General features: G+C 42.8%; 1 long non-coding RNA gene across 1 annotated transcript; it reads right to left on the bottom strand.

Annotated features, from left to right (window-relative positions):
* Nucleotides 1-794: 794 nt before the first annotated feature.
* Nucleotides 795-26,521, bottom strand: LOC136323033 (uncharacterized). Its single transcript, XR_010728902.1, has 5 exons — nucleotides 26,327-26,521; nucleotides 25,804-25,867; nucleotides 3,873-3,973; nucleotides 1,607-1,742; nucleotides 795-1,052 (listed from the first exon to the last, which is right to left on the bottom strand). It is a non-coding gene; the product is annotated as an uncharacterized lncRNA (long non-coding RNA).
* Between the last annotated feature and the right edge of the window lie 66 nt (nucleotides 26,522-26,587).

Below are 26,587 nucleotides of genomic sequence, written 5' to 3' on the forward strand. Positions count from 1 at the left end.
AAATGCATTATGCCCAGCTTTGTTCTCTGGAATTAGTCTTATTAAGGGGACAGATCTGTATGGATTAATTTTGAGTCAGTTTATTCACTCCTTTGTAATTCAGTGGTAAGGATTTCGGTCCCCAGGCATCAAATTAATTTTTTCTCCCTCTTACTGTAAGTAACACATATAAAATATAGACCTCTTTTGTATTATTTCTTTGTTTACCCAGCAAGCCACAATGCTTCATATCATGTGTCTGACCCCAATCTTGAATCTCTCCCTTTGAAAGAACAAAATTTCCCGAATGATTTTTTAAAGGCGATGTGACCGTTATCACAACATTGGAGTTGGGCATTCATTCACGTATGGAGAGAGAGAGAGAGACCGCATGGCTGCCCTCTGGGTCACATGCAGAGGCCACCAGCACATGCACACACACACACACACACACACACACACACCCTCCTCTGCCCCTGCCGCTGCCTCCCTGATCATTTTGGCAATATGTGAACAAATATTTTTACAGCGATTTCAAATATGTACCAGATCTTGTTCCCAAGCATTGTTTCAGGACATTCTAAATCTTGGTGGTGTTTTCTCCCCGCCCCCCAAATGGAGCTAGAAAACTCTGCATTCTTAATTAGTCTTCTTTAAACAAAATGCCCTTTCATATGCACTAATAAAGATTAAGGTTCCCTCCTCACTTGTTTAAATAACTGCTTGGTCTGGTATGAAATTGTAGGAGACACGATGCAGATCAAGTTTCAGGCTTGGAGTGGAGAGAGGAACACACCGCACCATAATAAGCAGATTTTAATGATTTACTATAAATCAGCATTTTTGCCCTGTCAGTGAGATTGAAGAGGCAGACAGCTCCTCACATGTCTACCAAGCAAATGTCTTCCTGATGAATAATGTGCCCTGAATCGCTGATCACAACATTCAAACGCACGTCCAAATAATGGACACAGACACACAGCCTCCCCACGGCTGCTCCAAGGAGGCGGCGGTGGGGTGTGCGTGTTTCTTCCGCACTCGCTGGTTAGACCCTTCCGTTTAGCCTTCCGGGGCTGCGGGCAGGGGGACGGAGGCTTGCGTGAGCGAGTTAATCACCGCTGCCCTAAGGCAGATGCAGCTGAAGAGACGCCCTCTGCCATCCCCTGCCCCCCTCTCACCGAGAGCCTCATGGAGTCTGGGGGAGAGGAGGGGCAAGGAGACAGGCTGTGATCATGAACCTGATGTGAAGAATCTGACCACAGAGACCCGGACAGATTGGAGCTGATCCCCCTTGGGTCAAAGACTTTGGCCCCAAGGGCAGCTCTTCCAGTGCCCGCCTCTGGCCCCAAGCTCCATCTCATGGCTTCCCCTATCCACATCAAATATTCCCCCCAAATATGGCTTTTCCTTGACCATCCTCGGGGAGAGAAGCAGTATTGAGGTTGGAAGGACATCCTCGGGACTGGGTTGCTGACCCATGCTGGACCAGAGACCAGGAGAACCAGGCACAGACTCGCTGGCCCAGACATGGCACCCGTCCCTGGACCCAGATATACGGATGCTTGTGAAGACTTTCCTGCTGACACACCCCAAGCTCCACCCTGCAGCCCGCCTCAAAACTCTTCACCCCTGTGCTATGCGTCCTGTCGTCCTGTCATGGCCATCCGTCCCAGGGCGCTGGGCCTGTCCGGTCACAGTCACTGTGTCCACTGTCCTGAGACCATCTTAGAATCTTCCACACACGACAGGCACCATCGTCACCCCTGCCCGATGAGAAGTGAACGGTGAGGTGGCAGAGGCCGAGGGCTGTCGAGCCATCTCAACCAGCTGCACGGCACCCGAAACCCCAGATAACGCAATGCCATCCTGGGGCCAAGAAAGACTGTGCCCTCTGCCAGGGTCTAGCCCTGCTTTCCTGGGACCCACAGGCCAGCTTCCCTGCTTCCCTGGCACCCCCAGGGCTGGCCTAAGGGAGTGCAGCTCGAGGAGTAGCAGACCACGTCCAGGGAATGGGCAGGGAGGGGCCTCTGGCAGCCAGTGCTGCATGCCGGATAGTCCGCGGCATTCACATTCAGCGGCACCTGTAGAGGTAAATCCAAGAACGAAGCAAAGCCTCACCTGCCCTCACCCCAAGATGATCAAGAATATAACAGAACTGCGAGGCTTTTCCAGAACTACCTCTCGGTAGATGAGAGCACACCTCTAGTGGGTTCTAGGCCACACCACCACCACCACCACCTGAACTGGATCAGGCTTCACAGCTCCCACCCAGTGGGCCTCCGGAAAGTTCAGAGATGCCCAAACTCACCACTCTGGTTCCCTCAGCTCCTACTTACCCAACCACCTTCCCTCGCCCAGCCTCCCAGACAGGCCAAGGCACCCCGCACCTCCAAACCCCACACGGTTGCCCAACTCACAGCTCATTCTGGGATCTAAGACGAGCAGGGCACGTGGCTGCCTGCAGGAGCGCACCACTGACCACCCCGCCTTGGACCCACTGGCTGCTGGGCGACTGTCGGGTACACCTCCAGGTGGAGTTCTGAGGGCTGGTGTGGTGCAGAATGTGCCCCCTGGCCTTCCCACTGCTCTCAGAACACACTGGACTCCACACCTCTGTCTGAGCTCAGAGGTGGGGTGGGGTGGGGCTCTTCCATTCTGCTCCATTTACATGCTGTTCCAAACACAATTTTCCTCAGAGTCCAAGTTCCCACAGGAGAAGTAACCTCTCCCCCTCTGCACCCCAGTGCTTTGGTTATTCCTACCGTCCTTCCCTCATTTGTAACCTTGCTCACTCGTTCACTCGTGCTATGCGTGTGCAGTAGACATGCTCTACCTCCCTGGCAGACACCAGTGATGGCAGACCTGCTACTGCTCCTGTGTGCCCTGTTTTGTGACTTGTGAAGCCTGGACCAGGCTTCTCTGTAAGAGGAAAGCAGGGTGCCCAGGATGGGAGTGGCAGGGACACCCCTCCCCCGCGTGCATAGAGCCCCTGCTGTGTCCAGGTACTGCTCTGTGAGCAGTGGACTCTCCGGCTGGGCAGGCCCCTCCTAGGTGGCTTCAGGGACCCGACCTGTGTTGTCGCCCGGGACCCCTGCTCAGAGGGGCCCCTCCCTGGTGTAATGCTCGGACTCACCCACTGCCCTGAAAGTCTCAGCAGCTATGTAACCAGCGGCCCTGACTCTTCACTTTGTGAAGTCAGGTGACAGTCCCGACCCCTTCTTTCAGGGGCTTGCATTTGGTGCCGGGAAGGGGAAACAAACATGTCTACTCATGTTCCCGAAATATGGGACAGTCCTGGGCTGACCTGGAGAGCGGGGGAAGGCTGCTTCAGACGAGAGCTTCTGGGGGGGCCGTGGCGGGAGGGCCGTGCTGGAGCCCATGTGCTGCCCCAGGGACCCCCACCCCACAATAAGTTAGCCCCACTGGCAGCAGAGTAAATGCTCAACCTCCCTTCTGACCCAATGTGCGAGTGGGTGGAAACTTTGCTCCTCTCTGACCCTGAAGGGGAATCAAGGGTCACTTCCTCCCCTGTCCATCAGCACTGCAGGGAGCCCAGGCACCTCCTAACCTCACCATCTTCCTCTGCCCCTGGGCCTGAACGATGAGGCCCTAGCCCACATTCTTGTCTCCCATTCACCTGACTGGGTCTGACATTGTTGACCCGAGAAAGGCTCCGTGGGAAGTGCAGGACATCCCACAGAGAACTTTCTGGACTGGCCACCGTGAGGTATCTTGACCCCTGGGGACATCTTTGAACTTTTTGAGGCCAATGATGTGGTTCTCTGGGCCCGAGGTCTGAGGATAAGCCCGTGTACTCCCTCATCACCCTGGGTCCCCAGCCCAGGCCCTGTGGCCTCTCTGTGACCCCGTGACTTAAGTGAGAACTCTTTTACCTCACGGCTGACATTTCCATCAGGTTTTTGGAGAAAGTGGCACCCGATGCCCACAGCATTGCCCTCAGATCGGCAGCTCGCTGCCCTGTCCAGGGACCTCCCTGTGGGGAAGATGGAAAGCTATTAATCCCAGGTTGACAGGCATGCACAGTGCCAAGCAGGATGCAGGCGCTGGTCCTGTGCATGTCCCCATGGCGACTCTGCGTCAATACGCCAGAATAAAATGCAACAGTTGGCAATGGCCACGCCAGAGGAAGGCTCCCCAGGACAGAGCCTCACATCACCGTTATCCCCACAGACTGCGTGCACAGCGCCCACGGCCGCCAGAACTGGGTACAAGGAGGTGTGCCCATGGGCGCACAGGGCTGTGTGGTGGGGGGTTAGGGGTGAGAGAGAACATGCCTCTGGGATAGCAACACGCAGGCCACGTGTGAGCGAGTGAGACATGTTGACACAACAAGGAAAGACGCTGAGCACCAGGCAGTTGAGAACAAGTTTCAGCCACAATGTAATTATCCACCCAGGAAAAGAGGGGTCCCCTCCCCTGGGATGGCCATCCAGCCTGCGAGAAGAAGGAAATAAACTGGTTTGAGGTCAATTTAAAGGTTATGTGGAGGTCAGCTGGGGGAGCTCACTCAGCCCCGTCTGTGGAAGGGACAGTCTCCTGGCCACTGGCTCAGGACCATCCGTAACCTGTTTTTAGCAATCCTGGCGGGGGGGAGGGGGAGTGGGGAGAAAATGGTGAAGCAGATAATTGGATATTAGTAGGCACACCATTTCAGTAATATCAGAAAATTTTTTTAAAAGGGAGTGATTGCCAACCCAGTGGACTCTAGAAAGATAGCGGCGTGTAAGTCCCGGTTTCTCAAACTGTAACTTCTGCATTTACCACCTAATGCCTTCACTGCACCTAACGCAATGTGTACATTTAGCACAGTATTTATCTCCTCCATTTGTATATATTACACCCGCAGCACAATCCATCTTCATGCAGCCAATGCCCGACACCAGGGGTGGCCTCCGTGTTCAACCGCGGCCTCTACCCCCACCTACCCCCCCCTGCAGACCCGTGTGGACATGGGGTCGGGAGCCCGCACCCTTCTGGTGTGCACATGGCTTTTTGATGTGCGCAGTATCTCCAAACGGTGTGGTCGAATTTCTGCAAGTGGCCGGTGTTATTGTCTGTGGATGTGAAAATCAATGGTTTTTATTTTGCACTGGGAATTGAGAGAGAGAGAGAGAGAACGAGGTTGGGATGCGGACAGAAAATAACGAGACCATCACGTTAACATTAGCATGTTGTACTCAAAAGTATATTTCCAAGAGGATATCTCTGCTACTCCTTTGAACAGGAAGATATTAAATGTCATGGTCAGTGGATTAAAACAGTTGATCGTACTAATGTGTTATCGAGTCCTGGCTACTGGTCAAGGCCTGTGATGCCTGCGCGGGCACAGGGAACAAGTCCCTTGTTCTGAGGCTGCCTGCAAGCTGGTGGAACCTTGTGGTATATTCATTTCTTGTTTTTATTTTCTTGAGAGAGAAAAGACTCAAACTGCTGATTTGTGCAGAAAAACCTGCAAATGAACTGTTTTATTAGCACACAGACCCAAGTCTTCCAAGCCTTCTCTTCAAAAGCGTTAACTAGGTATTTATTTCAGATGCACTAACATCTTTGCAGTAGCTAATGAGATTCAACCCCTTTGAATATTAATATAATAAATGATTAAATCAAATAGCAAGATTCAGACTCAGAAATAGCCTTTAGAGGTCCTAGGGGGGGTCACTAAAATGTTTCCATCTCTCCCCACCGTGAGCGCAGGGCAAGGGACACGGATGCAAAGGGCGGTATTTGTCTTATGAAACGTGGGGCTCTGCGGTGCTGTTTGGCTTTATTGCTCTGCAGTTTAAATCCCGGGCACCCAGTGAAGTCACCGCACTGCGGCCTGCTCACCCCGGCCTCTCTCTGTGTTTGCTGGAGGTCCAGAAACGCCACAGCACCTGGTACAGGGTCCCTCTGATGTCCGCATGCGGGTCACTGCCCGTGCAGGCCAGCATAGGTAAACTCATATCATGATTTAAAAAAACAACAACGAAGAAACAGAAACTGCATCTGCACTGCACACTGACTGGACTGCACTCGGTGTCTGCGTGGCTGTGCTTCACGACTCCACGTGGCACGAGTGCCTGGTGGGATGGCCACCCTAAGCGCCAAGGTGAGGATCGCAGGCCCCTGGTCCAGGACACACCCAGACCTTCCTCTCTCAACTCACAGAGACCCACCCCTTCCCTTCCCTCTCCCCCAGCCCCTCCTCCACCCCTCAGTGTGGAAAAGAAGTGGCAACTTCGGCAATTATAATTGGCCATTATTCCAAAAAAAGTGTTTCCCTTTTTAAATTAGTTCCTGAAACTACACACTCCCCAAATCCCATGAACCTGAGAAGGCTCAACCCCTGCTGTGCTTTTGCTTCATTAGCATTCCTGGGTTTGGACCGAGTCTGTTTATGTAAAACACACACACACACACACACACACACACACACACACACACGGGTCCGATGTGTGAGCCACAACCTCTCAGACGTGCCCGAGCACCCTCCCTGGTCCTGTCAGTCACCTGAGCCGCAGGAGAGAAACGGGACTCGGGGTGTGAGTGCTTCATTGCATTGTGTCCAGCTCAGACCCACTGTCTCATAACCGCATGATGCGTCACACTGCCCCCAAATATTCATGTTTCCCAAACAGAAATGGTATCGAAGCTTGGAGGTCAGCTTGGATTAAATAGCTAACAACAGCAGCACCCCACCTGTGTGATAAGGTGCTAAAGAACTGTGAAACTTAGTGAGGAGCCCTGAGGAGCCACTGCGCCACCTCAGCTGCAGGTGTTGTAAAGTACCAAAAGCTACAGAATCAATATTAATATTTTAAGAGGCTTAAAGAACATTTTATTAATTTGGGTTAAGGTGTGCAGAGAAATTTTGTGAATGATCTCTGTACTGTGTAATTGGCTTAAAACCAGGAGGCCCTTGGCATTGTATTGTAAATGCGAAGGGAGGAAAACATGGATTCCTGACATTCCACCACGCCTGTGGGGAAAGGGGTGAATGGTTAGCCAGGTGCAGGAAGAGAAAAGCCAAAACAAACCTTTTCTTATAGTAATGAGCCATTTGCGGGCATTTGTCCTCACAAAAACTACCTCTCCCATGTGAATGCATGGAGTTAATATGTGTGACTCTGGACAAAGAGATGATGGATAAACATTAGAAAATATAGAAATGTCTTTTAATATGTAAAGAGACATCTTTCTATCATTGTTTGACTTATAAATTTTGTTTTCTCCAAAATAATGTATGGCTTGCAAATTGAACATGGTCCTATCATGTTAAAGGGCATATGACTATAACCAATAATGGTAAAGGGCACCTACTGCAATTTTTGCTTCTGTACTTCCCGCTTGCAAAACTATAAAAACTAGGTAGAACAAAGGGCTGGCACACTCTCCCTCAAATTTCTGTCGGAGTTGCCGCCGCTTGGCCAAGCTAGACAATAAAGCTTCCGTGTGGAATCGACAGATTTTGTTCGTGTCTTCAATGTTTTGAGTCCCATCGGATTAGACTTAACACTTAGTATTGGCAACGCCATTTTAAAGAGGAAAAGTCAGGCTTCTTGTCCCCTCTTTTCTTTAGAGAATGGATAGAGAAGAATGCGGGTGCTTCCTGGCTTACAAGAACAACTGGGTCATCTAGTCATAGTTTATCTATAGTCCTCTGAAAGAATAAAGGTTATCTGAAGAACTTCCTTTCTCTTTCAATAAGAGACAATATTTACATATCCTACACTGATTTTAACTCTTCCTCCCTTCCTGGAGTTTTGAGAGTAACATATACCTCTAGACAAAGGAATGAGGGGGGTAGACACTAAAATATTTGTGAGTGTCTTTGATATGTAAAACGACATTTGTCACTACTGTTATTAAGTACTGCACTCCAGATTCTGAAAGGCACTGTACCTCATTTCATCAATGTTGGTTGTAAAGCCAGTGGCCACAGCCACTATCACAGCAGCCTGGCCCATGCAGGTTCACATTGGATTTGGACAGTCGGTAAAGAAACAACAGAGCCCAAAACTGATGGACCATCATCCTTAATCCTAGCCTGCACCCGGCAGGCAAGTAAAAACACACACGGGGCTCCAAAACCCACTCATTCAGTGCTCACAAAGCTACTGACTTATCCAAGTTTCCTAGAATCAAAGGTTTCTAGCTCACCAGATTTATTCACCTCTGTTCCCCATCTCCTCCCCCCCCCCCCCTGCACAAACTGGCTTCTCCCTCAACACTCCACCATCTTGGCTGCTTCTCCTGGCCTCCTCCACGTGGCCTCTCTCTCTTCTCCTCTCTGCTCTCTCCTTTAATGCTAATAATCCCAGGAACCAAGAGAGCAAGCTCCCGTTCTGCCCCCATTTTATAGTGTAGAAATCAAAACCTTTAATCCAATATACAAAATAGGGAAGTCTCTAATACAAAGTCACCTATCAGAGACATGTTGGGATCACCCCACATCGAAAAGGGTGGGAAAGGCTTAGTCCTAAAACCAAGCCCCAGGCTACAAGGCTCTTGCCTGCTCACAGCCCACCCCCAACACACATTAATATCACCTGGGAGATGGCTCCCACGTGGGCAGCGCCATCTTTAACAAAAATATATTTGGCTCTCTGGATGTGGAATCCCATTTATTTAGCATTAACACCAAGTACGAGGCAACTCTAACATGATTATGCAGTAGAGAATTTCTGTGAAACATGATCCATCAGAAAATACATTTCATGTCTAGATTATGGAATTTTAATGTACCCTGTTGATAATATTTTCTAAAAAGCCTAATTGGGTTTGCTATATTTCAAAATATTAAGTCTCAGTACAATGTAGATCTATTCCATTACTGACCATGTGTACTTACTTTGTGGCATTTTAGCTCAATGGCAATTGTGATATGGTTATTTAAAAAATGTAAAATATGAAATACTCATGAACTTATTTTAAAACTTTTTTGAGTTTTCACTAATACAGGTTTGGTCTTATTTATGTTTTATATATAATTATATATATATGTTTCATATTTATATACATATATATGTATGTGTATGTATATACATATATATACACATGTGTGTGTATATAGAGTAGACCTATATTTTATTTGTGCATGTTAGTATGTATGTATCTTTAGGTAGATCTGCTGTAAATTCAAGAACAATTGAGAAATACAGGAAGTAGTTGCTTTGAAAAATCCCATAAGGACTCAATTTCAGTTTTTGTGTAACTGTGACAAATTCATCATTGCTAGTGAAATTTGACACAATAAACAGGCAGCCTTGAAAGTACTTTTCTGCCTTTGGGAATTCTGATATCTAGTCCTGAAAGTTTGCACAGACATGCTGTTAGTGCATCCTCATGACACCCTTCCAGCCTGTTCTCCTGCATTCACCCCCAGTCCTCTCAGATTACTGTCACATTATCCCTCCCTTTGTGACTAAAGTATGGGTAAGACAGCTACCTGAAAAATAAATTTGAAATGAGATTTGTTTTGTTTTCAAAAAGGCTAATGAGGCAACTGATGTTCTCTGAACAGATTTTTTTGCTGTTACATTGACATAGGTGAACAGAGTAATTTACCTCTAGTCTTTTTAATGTGGCATATATTTAGGAGTCAATATCTTACTTGTGCAAATTATCTTGAGATGGATTTCAGAATCTCCAAATAGCAGAACCAACAGTGGTGGGATTCAGCCAGTTCACACCGGTTCGGCAGAACCAATACCTAATTTTTTGTTGAGCTTGGCAAAACGGTTTTTTTAAATGGGACTTGTAATCAGAGTTCTCTCTAAGGTGGGCACCTGGGCAGCCAGCCAATGTGGAAATCACAAATTTACATTCCTTACTCCTTTTTAACATTCATCTGCGCAACAGCATATTCTAAGTGCCCGTAGTGATGTTCATTCTGTCCATAGGTGAAAAAATTGCAAGTGAGGACACCAATCAAGAAGCAATACAGCTGACCAGGCAGTGGTGCAGTGGATAGTGTCGGACTAGGATGCAGAGGACCCAGGTTCAAGACCCTGAAATCGCCAGCTTGAGCACGGGCTCATCTGGTTTGAGCAAAAGCCTACCAGCTTGAACCCAAGGTCACTGGGTCCAACAAGGGGCTACTTGGTCTGCTGAAGGCCTGCGGTCAAGGCACATATGAGAAAGCAACCAATGAACAACTAAGGTGTTGCAATGCGCAATGAAAAACTAATGATTAATGCTTCTCATCTCTCTCCGTTCCTGTCTGTTTCTGTCTATCCCTCTCTCTGACTCACTCTCTGTCTCTGTAAAAAATAAATAAATAAAAAAATAAATAAAATAAAATAAAATAAAATAAAAAGAAGCAATACAAGCCTGACCAGGCGGTGGCGCAGTGAATAGAGCATTGGACTGGGCCACAGAGGACCCAGGTTCGAGACCCCAAGGTTACCAACTTGAGTCCAAGGTCCCTGGCTCAAGCAAGGGGTCATTTGATCTGCTGTAGCGCCCCAATCAAGGCACATATGAGAAAGCAATCAATGAAGAACTAAGGAGCCACGCAAAGAAGTGATTTCTTCTCATCTCTCTCCCTCCCTGTCTGTCCCTGTCTGTCTCTCTAACTCTCTCTGTCTCTGTCACCAAAAAAAAAGCAATACGAAAATATCTTAAGTAACAATTTTATTGTTTTTGTCAGAAATTATTTAATAAGTTTAATATTTTTTCATTGATATTTTAAAACTCATAACATAATCTAGTTCTATGTACCTCTTTTATTGTTCCTATTTAAGTATTAAATATATAAAATAATAAACTACCTTTCGGTATATGTTTTTTTATACTTAAAACGGTCATGAGCGCAGAGAACCAGTTGTTAAATTATTTGAATCCTACCAATGAGAAGCATATATTTTAATTTTCTTGATATTTACTGAACCTGAAGTATATCTTATGTACATTAAAATAAACACATAAATACATTATTTTCAAATAAAAGAATAAAAATTATGTAAGAAAAACAAGATAATACAGCAAGCCTGGACTGGTTGTAAGTATCAAATGGCACTAAGGTAAACTGCTGTGCACAACTATATCATGTTGATATAAAATTCTAGTACTTACCTCTTCAAGTACCAGAGCAATCATTAAAGCTGGCTCTGTCAATGTCATGGGTCTTAGGATCTGTTGTAAATCTAGATTTTTAGGGTGAAAAACCCTTAGTTTAATCAAATTCATGTCTTTGCATAAGTTACTAAAGTCTTGCTCAATCATGTCAAGTTCACCAAGAAAACCAAAAAGATAAAAGGTTTAGGGTACAAAAAGAGCTTTTTAAGAATAAAATCTTATCATCAAGTAAAGCAGCTGGAATCAGTTGTCTTCTCTGAACAGTAGATAAATGGACATTAAAGCTAAGGACAAAACCGTGCCAAGCAATCAAATTGTCTTTAGCTTTGTTGTGCTTTTTTGCATTCTAAACAGCCTTTACGGATTCAGCATCAATCCCATCTCCTTCACAAAGCGGTCCATTTCATTTTACATTGACTCTGCCTTTCACTGAATTTTTATAGGCTATGCCATATAATCAGAGCATAAATATATAATGTTCTATATTATACTCAGTTTCTTTTTAAATGTGTTAGTTGTGACCTTCCCAGGTTTCTATAAGCAGGGACCATGTTGCATTCTTTTTCTATATTTCACACTATTTACACAGCAGGACACAACCTTTGATTTTGTTAAGTGATTGAAAGTGTTTTCTTAACTAAATTCTTTAAATCTGTAAACTATTTCTAGTCATGGTCAGTGGGGAAAAAACTAATTTGCATACTTATTTATCCTTAAAATACTTCGCTTAGTAGGAGAACCTAGGTTTCTAGGATCTATGTAGCAGAAAACCCAGGACTAGAACAATTATTATTATTTTTTTTTAATCTTTTTTTTTTTTTTTTTCTGAAGCTGGAAACGGGGAGAGACAGTCAGACAGACTCCTACATGCGCCCGACCGGGATCCACCCGGGACACCCACCAGGGGCAACGCTCTGCCTACCAGGGGGCGACGCTCTGCCCCTCTGGGGAGTCGCTCTGCCGCGACCAGAGCCACTCTAGCACCTGGGGCAGAGGCCAAAGAGCCATCCCCAGTGCCCAGGCCATCCCTGCTCCAATGGAGCCTTGGCTGCGGGAGGGGAAGAGAGAGACAGAGAGGAAGGAGGGGGTGGGGGTGGAGAAGCAAATGGGCCCTTCTCCTATGTGCCCTGGCCGGGAATCGAACCTGGGTCCCCTGCACTCCAGGCCGATGCTCTACCCCTGAGCCAACCGGCCAGGGCCTAGAACAATTATTAAGTGTAATTTACTCATGCATCAATCCTCAGACATTGCATTTCCATTGACATGAGAATGGTAGAAGAGGGTATATAAGTAAGGTAGAAGTAAATATCTAACCCAGTGGTTCTTAAACTTTTTAAAGTTGGGGCGCATTTACAATCCTACAAATAATTGTAGGTGCACTAAATACAAATTTCTGAGAAATATGTTATAATAACTAAGTCAAATATTAAAGAAAAAAATATATAAAGTCCAAGAGTGTTTTTATGGTAATTAAACAAAATAAATATGACAATTTATTCTGACATTAAAAAACAGTTTTATGTTACATTTGTTTGTTATGGTTTTTAGAATTTGTAAAAAAGAGGGGTTAAAAAATAAAAACGACAAAAATGTTCTCTTTTTATATACATATATAGATACATTCTTAGTAAGATTTAGTAAATTTGGCAGGTCCCAGTGAGAATGTGTTTTTTTATACTTGTGTTTATGAGAAACATGAGCCTGATGTGTCCTAGCGATTTCTTCAATGTTTGGGCATATATTTGAAAGGCAAACTCTCATTTCCTTACCAATTCATTGAAGAATTCCTCTCTTTTTACCCTTAATTGTGTTGAGTGCTGAAAACCCCCACCATACATATCATCTTAACTTTACACCAAACAAAGGATAAAATAAACTTGTCTCCAGTCTTTCTGGGGAACATGGGGGGTAGTGTAAACAGTCCAGCACCACAGCTTAACAGCCTTTTGCAATCTAATCAGGCAAGTGAGGTGGGGAGTTGGGCAGACTGTCAGCTTACAGCCAATTCCCCACACCTCTGTCCCCCAAAAATCTAAACTCCAAAAACCCTGTTGGTTTTTTGGTTCCCAACAGGCACATATTTATCTGAAATACCATAGGGCACACCTGAAAATCTTCTACAGTGTACCAGTGCACCCTGGAGCACACTTTGAAAACCACTAATCTGAAGCAGAGCAGAAAAAAGAAAAGAGACTCAAAAAGTCTGAGGAAACTCCAAAAGAGCTCTGTGACAACATGAAGAGAAATAACATCCACATCATAGGGGTTCCTGAAGAAGAGAAAGAACAAGGGATAGAGACTTTGTTCAAGCATATCATAGCTGAAAACTTCCCTCAATTAAGGCAGCAAAACATCTCACATGTTCAGGAAGCACAGAGAACTCCATTAAAGAGAAACCCAAAGAAATCAACACCAAGACACATTATAATTAAAATACCAAAGCTAAGTGATAAAGAGAAAATATTAAAAACTGCTAGACAAAAAAAGACTATCACCTAAAAAGAAGCCCTCATAAAGATGACTTCCGACTTCTCAACAGAAACACTTGAGGTCAGAAGGGAATGGCAAGAAATATTCAAAGTAATGCAGAACAAGAGCCTACAACCAAGACTACTTTATCCAGCAAGGCTATCATTTAAAATTGAAGGAGAAATAAAAAGCTTTCCAGACAAAAAAAAAAACTCAAGGAATTCACTACAACTAAACCAAGGTTGCAAGAAATGCTAAGGGGCCTGTTGTAAACAGATCAAAGCAGAAAAAGAATATAGCAAAAGAGGAATACAGTTTTAAAGAATAAAATGGCAATAAACAATTACATATCAATAATAACCTTAAATGTAAATGGATTAAATGATCCGATCAAAAGACATAGGGTAGCTGCGTGGATAAGAAAATAGGACCCACACATATGCTATCTACAAGAGACACACCTTAAAAAAAAAAGATGCACATAGACAGAAGATAAAAGGATGGAAAAAAATATTTCACGCAAATGGAAATGAAAAAAAAGCTGGGGTAGCAATACTTATATCAGACAAAATGGACTTTAAAACAAAGACTATAGTAAGAGATAAAGAAGGTCACTATATAATGATAAAGGGAGCAATCCAACAGGAAGATATAACCATTATAAATATCTATGTACCTAATATAGGAGCACCTAAATATATAAAGCAGACTTTGATGGATTTAAAGGGCGTGATCAACAGCAATACTATAATAGTAGGGGGTTTCAATACCACACTAACATCACTAGATAGATCCTCAAGAAAGAAAATTAACAAAGAAACAGCAGACTTATTGGAAACACTAGATCAACTCAATTTAATAGATATCTTCAGAACCTTTCACCCTAAAGCAGCAGAATATACATTCTTTTCAAGTGCTCATGGTACATTCTCTAGGATAGACCACGATAGGGCACAAAAGCGGTCTCAATAAATTTAAGAAGATTGAAATCATATTGAGCACTTTCTCTGATCACAATGGCATGAAACCAGAAATCAACCACAACAGAAAAACTGAAAAATACTCAAACACTTGGAAACTAAATAGCACATTATTAAATAACGAATGGGTAAACAATGAGATCAAAGAAGAAATTTTAAAATTCCTAGAAACAAACGATAATGAGCATACATCAACTCAAAATTTATGGGACACAGCAAAAGCAGTCTTGAGAGGGAAGTTCATAGCATTACAGGCATACATCAAGAAGCTAGAAAAAGCTCAAATAAACAACTTGACCCTACATCTAAAAGAACTAGAAAAAGAACAGCAAGTAAAGCCCAGAGCTAGTAGAAGGAAGGAAATAATAAAGATCAGAGCAGAAATAAATGACATAGAGGCAAAAGAAACAATACAGAGGATCAATGAAACCAGGAGCTGGTTCTTTGAAAAGGTAAACAAGATCGATGAACCTTTAAGCAGTCTCACCAAGAAAAAAATAGAAAGAACTCAAATAAATAAAATTAGAAATGAGAGTGGAGAAATAACAACTGACACAACAGAAATACAAAATATTGTAAGAAAATACTATGAAGAACTGTACACCAAAAAACTAGACAACCTAGATGAAATGGACAAATTCCTTGAAACATATAATCTTCTAAAAATTAATCTGGAAGAATCAGAAAACCTAAACAGACCAATTATAACCAACGAGATTGAAACAGTTATCAAAAAGCTCCCAAAAAAGAAAAGTCCTGGGCCTGATGGCTTCACAAGTGAATTCTACCAACTATTCAAAGAAGAACTAATTCCTATCCTTCTCAAGCTATTTCAAAAAATTCAAGAGGAAGGAAGACTTCCAAGCTCCTTTTATGAGGCAAGCATAATTCTGATTCCAAAACCAGGCAAAGACAACACAAAGAAAGAAAATTATAGGCCAATATCCTTGATAAATTTAGATGCTAAAATCCTCAACAAAATATTAGCAAACCTGATCCAGCAATATATGAAAAAAATCATACACCAGGATCAAGTGGGATTTATTCTTGGGAGGAAAGGCTGGTACAATATTTGCAAATCAATCAATATGATTCATCACATAAACAAAAGGAAGGAGAAAACCACATGATAATTTCAATAGATGCAGAAAAAGCATTTGATAAAATCCAGCACCCATTCATGATCAAAACTCTCAGCAAAGTGGGGATACAGGGAACATACTTCAACATGATAAAGGCCATCTATGACAAACCCACAGCCAACATCATACTCAATGGGCAAAAATTAAAAGCAATCCCCTTCAGATCAGGAATAAGACAGGGCTGCCCCCTTTCACTACTCTTATTCAACATAGTTCTGGAAGTCCTAGCCACAGCAATCAGACAAGAAAAAGAAATAAAAGGCATCCAAATTGGAAAAGAAGTAAAACTATGATTATTTGCAGATAATATGATATTGTATATAGAAAACCCTAAAGTCGCAGTCAAAAAACTACTAGACCTGATAAATGAATTCAGCAAGGTGGCAGGGTATAAAATTAATACTCAGAAATCAGAGGCATTTTTATACACAAACAGAAAGAGAAATTAAGGAATCAATCTGCTTTACCATTGCAACCAAAAAAAATAAAGTACCTAGGAGTAAATTTAACCAGGAAGATTAAAGATTTGTACTCGAAAAATTATAAAACATTGATAAAAGAAATCAGGGAAGATACAAACAAGTGGAAGTATATACTGTGCTCATGGTTAGGAAGAATAAACATCATTAAAATGTCTATATTACCCAAAGCAATTTATAAATTCAATGCAAAACCAATTAAAATGCCAATGACTTACTTCAAAGATATAGAACACATATTCCAAAAATTTATATAGAACCAAAAGAGAACACGAATAGCCTCAGCAATCCTGAAAAGGAAGAATAAAGTGGGAGGTACCACACTTCCGGATATCAAGTTATACTATAAGGCCATTGTACTCAAAACAGCCTGGTACTGACATAAGAACAGGCATATAGATCAATGGAACAGAACTGATAACCCAGAAATAAACCCACACCTTTATGAACAACTGATATTTGACAAAGGAGGTAAGAGCATACATTGGAGTAAAGACAGCCTCTTTAATAAATGGTGTTGGGAAAATTGGAAAGCTACCTGCAAAAAAATGAAACTAGACCACCAACTTACACCATTCACAAAAATCAACTCAAAATGGATAAAAGACTTAAATTGTAAGCCGTGAAACCATAAGCATCTTAGAAGAAAACATAGGCAGTAAGCTCTCTGACATTTCTCGCAGCAATATATTTGCCGATTTATCTCCACAGGCAAGTGAAATAAAAGACAGGATAAACAAATGGGACTATATCAAACTAAAAAGCTTCTGCACAGCTAAAGACAATAAGAACAGAATAAAAAGACAAACTACACAAAGGGAGAATATATTTCACAATGCGTCTGATAAGGGGTTAATAACCAAAATTTATAAAGAAATTGTAAAAGTTAATACCCGGAAGACAAACAATCCAATCAAAAAATGGGCAAAAGAAATAAATAGACACTTCTCCAAAGAGGACATACCGATGGCCAATAGGCATATGAAGAAATGCTCAACATCACTAATCATTAGAGAAATGCAAATTAAAACCACGATGAGATATCACCTCACACCAGTCAGAATGGCGCTCATCAACTAAACAACACAGAATAAGTGCTGGCTAGGATGTGGAGAAAAGAGAACCCTCCTGCACTGCTGGTGGAAATGCAGACTGGTGCAGCCACTGTAGAAAACAGTATGGAGATTCCTCAAAAAATTAAAAATTGAACTGCCTTTTGACCCAGCTATCCCACTGTTAGGAATATACCCCAAGAACACCATAACACTGTATGAAAAGAAGAAATGCACCCCCATGTTTATGGCAGCATTGTTCACAATAGTGAAGATCTGGAAACATCCCAAGTGTCCGTCAGAGGACAAGTGGATTAAAAAGCATTGGTACAGGCCCTGGCCAGTTGGCTCAGTGGTAGAGCGTCGGCCTAGCGTGCGGAGGACCCGGGTTCGAATCCCGGCCAGGGCACATAGGAGAAGTGCCCATTTGCTTCTCCACCCCTCCGCCGCGCCTTCCTCTCTGTCTCTCTCTTCCCCTCCCACAGCCAAGGCTCCATTGGAGCAAAGATGGCCCGGGTGCTGGGGATGGCTCTGTGGCCTCTGCCTCAGGCGCTAGAGTGGCTCTGGTCACAACATGGCAATGCCCAGGATGGGCAGAGCATTGCCCCCTGGTGGGCAGAGCGTCGCCCCATGGTGGGCGTGCCGGGTGGATCCCGGTCGGGCGCATGCAGGAGTCTGTCTGACTGTCTCCCTGTTTCCAGCTTCAAAAAGAAAAAAAGAAAAAAGGAAAAAAAAAAAATAACATGCAATTTGTCTTCCTCTGTCTGTGTGACTTGACTTAGCTTTTCTGATGCTATTGTTAATGGAATGGTTTTCTTTATATATTTTTTGGATAGTTTGTTGTTAGTATACAGCAATGCAACTGATTTTTATATGTTGATTTTGTATAATACAACTTTATCCAATTCATTTTTTAATTCTAATAGTTTTTGGGTGTATTCTTTAGGGTTTTCTGTATATAAGATCATGTCATCCACAAACAGAGACATTTTTACATCATCCTTTCTGATTTGAATGACTTTTATTTCTTTTTCCTGGCTATATTTTTCCATCATTTGTTGAGTTTTTATCATGAAAGGATATTAAATTTTGCTAAATGCTTTTTCTATGTCAATTGAGATGTTTATATGATTTTTCCATTCATTTTGTTAATGTGGTTTATCATATTTATGGATTTGCATATGCATTTCAGATAAATCCCGCTTCATGTGGTATATGATTCTTCTAATAAGCTGTTGGACTTGGTCTGCTAATCTTTGCTGAGGGCTTTTGCATTTATGTTTATCATGAATATTTGCCTATAATTTTCTCTTCTTGTAGCATCCTTCTCTGGCTCTGGTATGACGCTAATGCTGGTCTCATAAAATGAGTTTGGGAATGTCCCCTCCTCTCATGAATGTTAGAAGAATTTGAGAAGGATTGGTATTAACTGTCTTTTAAATGTTTAGTAGAAACTGCCAGAGAAGGCATCAGGTCCCGGGCTTTTATTGTTGAGATGTCAGTTAGCAGCTTCTCCAACACTGCCAAGTCAGCTCATGTGCTTAACGCAGAGACAGCCACACCAGCCGGCCAGTATCTCCTCTGCAGAGATCTGAGTCCCAGCCTCATGAGATCTTCTCTCGAAGACCAGAGATGTCAACGCCAGCTGAGAAGGAAGCATTCCCCTCACCCATGTGGTCTGAGTTTCAGTGATTCTAAATTTCTAAATTTTAGTGACATAGCATTTTTTTCTTTGTTATCTCACCCTTAGTGATGGAAGCTATTTCCCACTGCAGCTGTCTCCTTGATACACTAGATGTCCCCTTGTTACTTTTCAGGTATCTAGTTAACAACTATCTACCTAGTTAACAATTCTTTACATTATGTTGTCCAAGTTAAAATAACATTCTTCCAATGAAGAACTTCTAAGAGGAGCAGAGAGTTGATGTGGGAAGAAAGATGAAAATACAATTGTACATAAATACAAAAAAAAAAAAAAAAAAGCATTGGTACATATATACTATGGAATACTACTCAGTCATAAGAAATGATAACATCAGATCATTTACAACAACATGGATGAACCTTGATAACATTATACTGAGCGAAATAAGTAAATCAGAAAAAAACTAAGGACTATATGATTCCATATATAGGTGGGACATAAAAATGAGACTCAGAGACATGGACAAGAGTGTGGGGGTTACGGGGTGGGGGGGAGGAGAGGGAGGGGAATGGGGGAGGGGAGCAGTACAAAGAAAACCAGTTAGAAGGTGACAAAAGACAATTAGACTTTGGGTGATGGGAATGCAGCATAATCAAATGTCAAAATAACCTAGAGCTGTTTTCTCTGAACATATATACCCTGATTTATCAATGTCACCCCATTAAAATTAATAATAAAAAAAAGAATTTGTCTCAGGGCTAATTCAGGCAGTTAGAAGAATAGTATAAGGATCTAATTCTGCTTCTCAGGCCACATCCTGCAAAAGGGGGATGTGCATTTTCACATCAAGAAAATTGGTGATTTGGCTCTTCTGACTTTGCCAATTGGATTTAAAAAAAAAAAAAAGGTCAGGAACGCCCTGAAATGGAACTAACAATACAAGGGCATAGATTTAAAGGACTTTTAGATACTGGAGCTGATGTATCTGTTATTGCTAAGCTACATTGGCCTCCTTCCTGGCCCACTCATGCAGCAGCCACAGAATTACAAGGTATAGGGCAGAGTAAATCCCCTCAACAAAGGTCTAGTTTTCTACATTGGGAAGATTAAGTAGGTCATTCTGGATTTTTTTAAGCCTTATGCGCTCCCTGGATGGCCAGTTAATTTGTGGGGTAGAGATGTTTTGAAAAACACGGGAACGTTGCTTGTCAGTCCTAATGGTTTAGTCAGTATTCAGATGCTTGATCGGGGATTTTTGCCCACCAAGGGACTAGGGAAAGAAGAGTGAGGAATTCTCACCCCCATAGAAATGGCACCCAATACCAGAAGGTGTGGATTAGGATATCAATTTTTAGCATAGGGGCCTTGGTAGCTCCTGCTACCCCAATAATGCATTGTGCAGAACCAATTACTTGGAAATCAGATAATCCTGTATGAGTAGACCAATATCCTTTTTCTCAGGAGAAACTTAGGGCAGCTGCTCGACTGGTAGAAGAGCAGCTACAATTGGGCACATTGAACCATCTAATAGCCCTTGGAATACACTTTCATATTTTGATCATGTCGCCTCCTTGATTATCAAGGGGCATAGGCGACCCTTACAGCTTATAGATTTTGAGCCTCAAAATTATTGTTCCTTTTTTTTCTTTTTTTTAATTTTTATTTTATTTATTCATTTTAGAGAGGAGAGAGAGAGAGACAGAGAGCGAGAGAGAGAGAGAGAGAGAGAGAGAGAGACAGGGGGGAGAAGCTGGAAGCATCAACTCCCATATGTGCCTTGACTAGGCAAGCCCAGGGTTTCAAACCGGCAACCTCAGCATTTCCAGGTCGACGCTTTAGCCACTGTGCCACCACAGGTCAGGCCATATAGTTCCTTTTTTCAAAGGATCAACAATGGCTCTGGGAAACTTCCACTAAATGGCAAATCGCTTTTGCAAATCAATGGACAACTTTATACTGAAACAGTCAACTTAAAATCAGCTCAAAGACTAGAAATATATGCCATTATCATGGCTTTTCAGCATTCGCCATATTCCTCCTTTAATCTATATACAGACAGCAAATATTTACTTATGGTTGTTTCCACTATAAAGACTGCTGTCTTAGGGACAACTGCTGATGAACTATTTCAGCAGTTCCTCCTTCTTCGAAGACTTGTATGTCAACATAGAGCTCCATGTTTTATAGGACATACTCGAGCTCACTCCATGCTCCCTGTAGCACAAGGGAATGCCCTTGTTGATCAAGCTACCCAAAAGAAAATTATTTGGAGCAACCATGACAGATCGAGCAATTCAGTCTCATACTATTCATCACCAGAACGCTGCAGCCCTGTGTAAAGAGTTTCAACTTTCTTAGGAAGTAGCACGGCAGATTGGTAAATCCTGTCCAAGGGGTCCTATACTACAATCTGTCCCTTCATTTGGAGTTAACCCTCAAGGATTCCTGACAGGACAACTTTGGCAAATGGATGTTACTCATACACCTTCATTTGGCAAACAGTCCTATGTCCACGTTACAGTGGATACCTATTCTGGATTTATAGTAACCTCTGTCAGAACAGGAGAGGCTGCTAAGCATGTTATAGCTCATTGTCTGTATGCATTTTTCTATTATTGGATTTCCTAAACTGGTTAAATTGACAATGCTCCTGCATATGTAACAAAAGCATTTACTGTATTTTGTCAAACCTTTTGAATTATGGGTATCTCTTACAATCTTTTTTTTTTTTAACTTTTTTTTTCTTTTTTTTGTATTTTTCTGAAGCTGGAAACGGGGAGAGACAGTCAGACAGACTCCCGCATGCGCCCGACTGGGATCCACCTGGCACACCCACCAGGGGCGACGTTCTGCCCACCAGGGGGCGATGCTCTGCCCCTCCGGGGCGTTGCTCTGCCGCGACCAGAGCCACTCTAGTGTCTGGGGCAGAGGCCAAGGAGCCATCCCCAGCACCCAGGCCATCCCTGCTCCAATGGAGCCTTGGCTGCGGGAGGGGAAGAGAGAGACAGAGAGGAAGGAGGGGGTGGGGATGGAGAAGCAAATGGGCACTTCTCCTATGTGCCCTGGCCGGGAATCGAACCCGGGTCTCCCGCACGCCAGGCCGACGCTCTACCACTGAGCCAACCGGCCAGGGCCGCTTACAATCTTTAAAGTCAAGGTATTATTAAAGAGTACCCAGCAAATATTTTAAGGTCAATTAAAAAAAAATTTAAAGGGGGAGTCATATCCTGGAACTCCTACGGGTCTACCATATCATGCTTTTTACTTAAAAAATTTTTAAATTTCTTTTGAATGCTGATGAACAGGAGACGCCAAATCTTCTCCTGCAAACTTCTACCTTCTTTTATTTGATCCAGCTAATAACACTGTTTTGTCTTTTTCCAAATAGCTCCAGATATACGGAAAAGGTTTATATAGGCGGATGGGGATCCTCAAACCCCTCAGCGAGATCTTCTGAGCATGGCCTTTAAGGTACCAAGAGGCAGAAAAAGCCCAATAGAGATCAGGTGAATTACCAGATTTTAGGATATGCCCTTAAAGGCTCCAACACCCCAAAGAAGTCTCATATGAATCCATCTGAGTCCTGCTTCAATAGTGAAAAGGAAGGTCATTGAGCTAAAGCCTGCCAGGCTTACATGCCTTTGCTGTGAGGAAGAAGGGACACTGGAAGGTAGGTTTCCCCCTCGCTCCTCTAAGGGAGGGTTCAGTCTCTTCCAGCCCTGCTCCAGCCACCTATGACCTAACCTTGCCCAGAAAGCTGGGGTTTGCCACTGAAGGCTGAAGGTGCCCAGGGCTGTCGGCCCCATCTACAACACTGTGGGTGAGCCTAGGGTATTTATTCCAAGAAGCAGGTAAACTGATCTCATTTGCACAAGGGCCACATAACTATATCTTGCCTGAATAGTCAGGGTTTTTATTCTTCCCTCAAAGATCTCTGTTGTGGGTGTTGATAGTCCTATTTTCTGCTGCTTTGTTCAATATATAGTGTTTCCTTTATTCCTCCTACCTCAATGCCCCACTCATATTTCAGGCTGGGATCTACTCCTAATTTAGAGCTCTCTCTCCCCCTTTTGCCAACTTCTATTGTGAATTTACCTTTGCCACCCAGCTTAGTGTATCCCAAGGTTCTCTTTACCACGCCACAGTTGCAGAGCTCTAGGGAAAAGCACCCTGGTCTCATCTCTCCAGGCAGAGGAGAACAGAAGCTACATCTCCACACAAGCTGCAGATGGCTTTTCCAGTCTACCTGAATCATTACCAGCTAGAAGCAGCAGTCATTGGAATTTAGACATGAGCTGCAAAGTATAGAATTGTGACAACAATTCCAGTGCCATGCGGACTTTTCCTGGATGTGGACTTTTTCTGGACTCTTGCTCCTTGTGACAGCTCCTAACAGACTGAACTGGGGTTGGGTTGCATTCACAGGGATTTGGCATGGTGTTGGTGCCAACTTGAACTTGGTGAACATGTTAAGGACACTACTCTTTTATGGATTCTTGTTGTATTGGCCAAGAGTTTGCTTAAAGGCTTTAATGACAGTAAAATATATATATATATATTTATATATATATAAATATTTTTATATATATAAATATTTATATATATATAAATATATAAAAAAATATATATATTTTAAAAAAATATATATATCCGGTCATATATATATATATGACCGGATAAAGAAGATGGCACATATACACTATGGAATACTACTCAGCCATAAGAAATGATGACATCAGATCATCACAACAAAATGGTGGGATGTTGATAACATTATACAGAGTAAATAAGTAAATCAGAAAAAAACAAGAACTGTATGACTTCATACATTGGTGGGACATAAAAACAAGACTAAGAGACATGGACAAGAGTGTGGTGGTTATGGGGGGAGGGGAGAAGGGAGAGGGGAAGGGGGAGGGGCACAAAGAAAACTAGATAGAAGGTGACGGAGGACAATCTGACTTTGAGTGATGGTTATGTAACAGAATTGAATAACAAGATAACCTGGACATGTTTTCTTTGAATATATGTACCCTGATTTATTGATGTCACCCCATTAAAATTAATAAAAATTTATGTATAAAAAAAAAGAAAAGAAAGAAAAGCACTGATCTAATCCTAATGCAGAATGGGAAATTGCAGCAAACTCTTCTCCAAATGCTCCAGGGTCTTGCTCCTATACAAGAGAAACATTTCAATAGACTTATTACCTAAAGTGGGAAATTTCAAGTGTTACTTTTTTTTCTCTTGGAGGGTGGGGGTTAAGGAGAAACAGAACATTTAAGAAATATTTCTTTCAACCTGAAAGCCTTTCACAGTAGTAGGTTATTGCACAGTTGTTTCTCCATTAAATACATTCTATAAAGTTTACATATTCTACAGAGGTGGGTAAGAGTAGGTTTACAGTTGTAAGTACATGAAACAGTTTATTCTTGTATTATATATTTTTCCATACAAACAACTGTAAACCTTTTTCCAATCACTGTACGTAGTGTATAGTTTGTATGCCCAGCTAACAGAATAGTTTTAAATCATTTCAAGATTAAGGATCGTCACTATACCTTCTCTTTAAGAGAGAGGGCAAGTTCACAGTCATTGACTGAGGAATAATTTTACCTTCAGACTGAAGAGAGAATCTAACATCAGATCATACTATACTAACCACCTGCCATCAAAACAAAAATGGGATATTTGATCGATTACAAGCTTCTAAAGAAGGATAACTACATATATCATAAGTTTGTCTGCAGCTACCTTGTGTTATAACAGCAAAATTTGTTAACAGGTTACTTAAAAAGAATTCAATGTGCTCCCTCTATTAGAAATTGTCAACAATGTGTTTTCGGTTCTAGTCAAGATGGTGGGTAGGTATTGCTTGAACCCTCCCACAAACACATCTTACAACTAAACTATAGATCAACCATTATTCAAAACCACCTGAAATCTAGCTGAACTTCTGAATCACACAACTAAGAATATAAAGAAGCTACACTGAGACTGGTAGGAGGGGCAAAGATCAGAACAGGTGATCTCACACCCACATGTGGTGAATAAATATCAGGAGGGATATCTCAGCTTCACTGGTCCCCTCTAAGGAGCAAGGGTCCCAGGCCCACACAGGTTCCCCAGCTCAGGGATACAGTGCTGGGAAGAGAAGTCCCCACAACTTCCAATTATAAAAACCAGTGGGGATTGCGGCTGAATGAGATATAAGGCTGCTGGAGTCCCAGGCGTACCTCTCAAAGGGCTTATACACAAGTAGTGGCCATCTGAAGATTGTTTTGTAGCTCATGCCAGTTGTCCCAGGCAGAACACAGACAGCAGCTGACCTTGATCTAGACCTCCCATAAAGCCCCAGAGCCAGCAATCCCAGTGGATAGCTTCAGACTACTTTCAAGCACCACCACCAGTCCTCCTCTACAAGTGACATTGTCAAGCGGTGGACTTGGCAAGCACCAGAGCCCCACTGAAGTAAGTCCTGCTCTATGAAGTCAGCTCCTACACATCTGATCCTCTACAGTGGTCACAGCCAGTCCTGGAGCTGACTGGCCTAGGGGCAAATCCTTGTCATTGTTATTGGAAATCAGGGCCCAACTACAACAGAAGGGCGTATACAGCCCACACAGGGGATGGATGTGCATCTAGAGTGACCACCACAGGTGATCTGGGAAGCTATGCTACTGGACCCTAAAGAATACCTACTATATAAGGCCAAGCCCAGGAGACATAGCTGGTCTACCTAATACATAGACATCAATACAAATAGGCTGTCAAAATGAGGAGACAAAGAAACATGTCCCAAATGAAAGAACAAAACAAAACTCTTAGAAAAGAACTTAAAACAAAATGGAGACAAGCAATCTAACAGATGTAGACTTCCTTGATAATTTCAGTGAGAAATTCAATAAAGAAATAGGAAACAGATAAACAGAACTAGAAAACATAAAAAAGAATCAGTCATGAGAGCCATTCTAGCACCTGAGGTGGAGACCATGGAGCAGTCCTCAGCACCGGGACCAACTTTGTTCCTATGGAGCCTTGGCTGTGGGAGGAGAAGAGAGATAAAAAGAGTTGGGAATATTACAAAGCCTTGGAAACCATGAGATGAATTTTATATCAAACTGCACACTTCTAATGATAAACAGACCTGTTGACTGGCCTGAATTTTGGTATTTGACTATCAAAGAATGATTTTCCTGAAAATTTTACAGGTCTTCAGATGTGCAAGTCTAACAAGCCCAATGCTGGATCACTTGAGATAAAACTGCCCCCTCCATTGGAAAACAAACAAGCACTAAAGAATTTCAGTTCTCTGCCCACAAAAACCTGTGAATTCCGTAGGACAAATAGGCTGCAGTGCAGTATTCTCTCCTTCCACTCTAAGAATCGATTGTCAGGTCTTAAAGCGCTGCTATTTCTGGAAAATCATCTATGACCTATTAGAACTAGCTTAAGCTGATGAAGACTACAAGTCCCATGATGCAAAAAAAAGGAACCCTACCTCCGTTGGCCTTAGATCCTCCAAGGAACTGTCGCTTTCCCATCACCTGGAAGGCAAACTAAGTACTGTGGCCTGAGTTTCTCAAAAATTTATACGGATAAACCTGAGGCGGAAAAAGGAGAATTCTTACCACAAAACTAGGTTCAAGCCAGCTGCCAAACAGCCCTGACCTAACTCCTTTCAACTCCTCCAGAGGCGGTGCCCTGTATGACGTCACTTCCTGGAGCGCGCTCGCCTCGCCTCTGGCTCCGCGGTGCGGGG

The sequence above is a fragment of the Saccopteryx bilineata genome, chromosome 2, assembly GCF_036850765.1.
Source record: "Saccopteryx bilineata isolate mSacBil1 chromosome 2, mSacBil1_pri_phased_curated, whole genome shotgun sequence".
NCBI classification, from domain to species: domain Eukaryota; kingdom Metazoa; phylum Chordata; class Mammalia; order Chiroptera; family Emballonuridae; genus Saccopteryx; species Saccopteryx bilineata.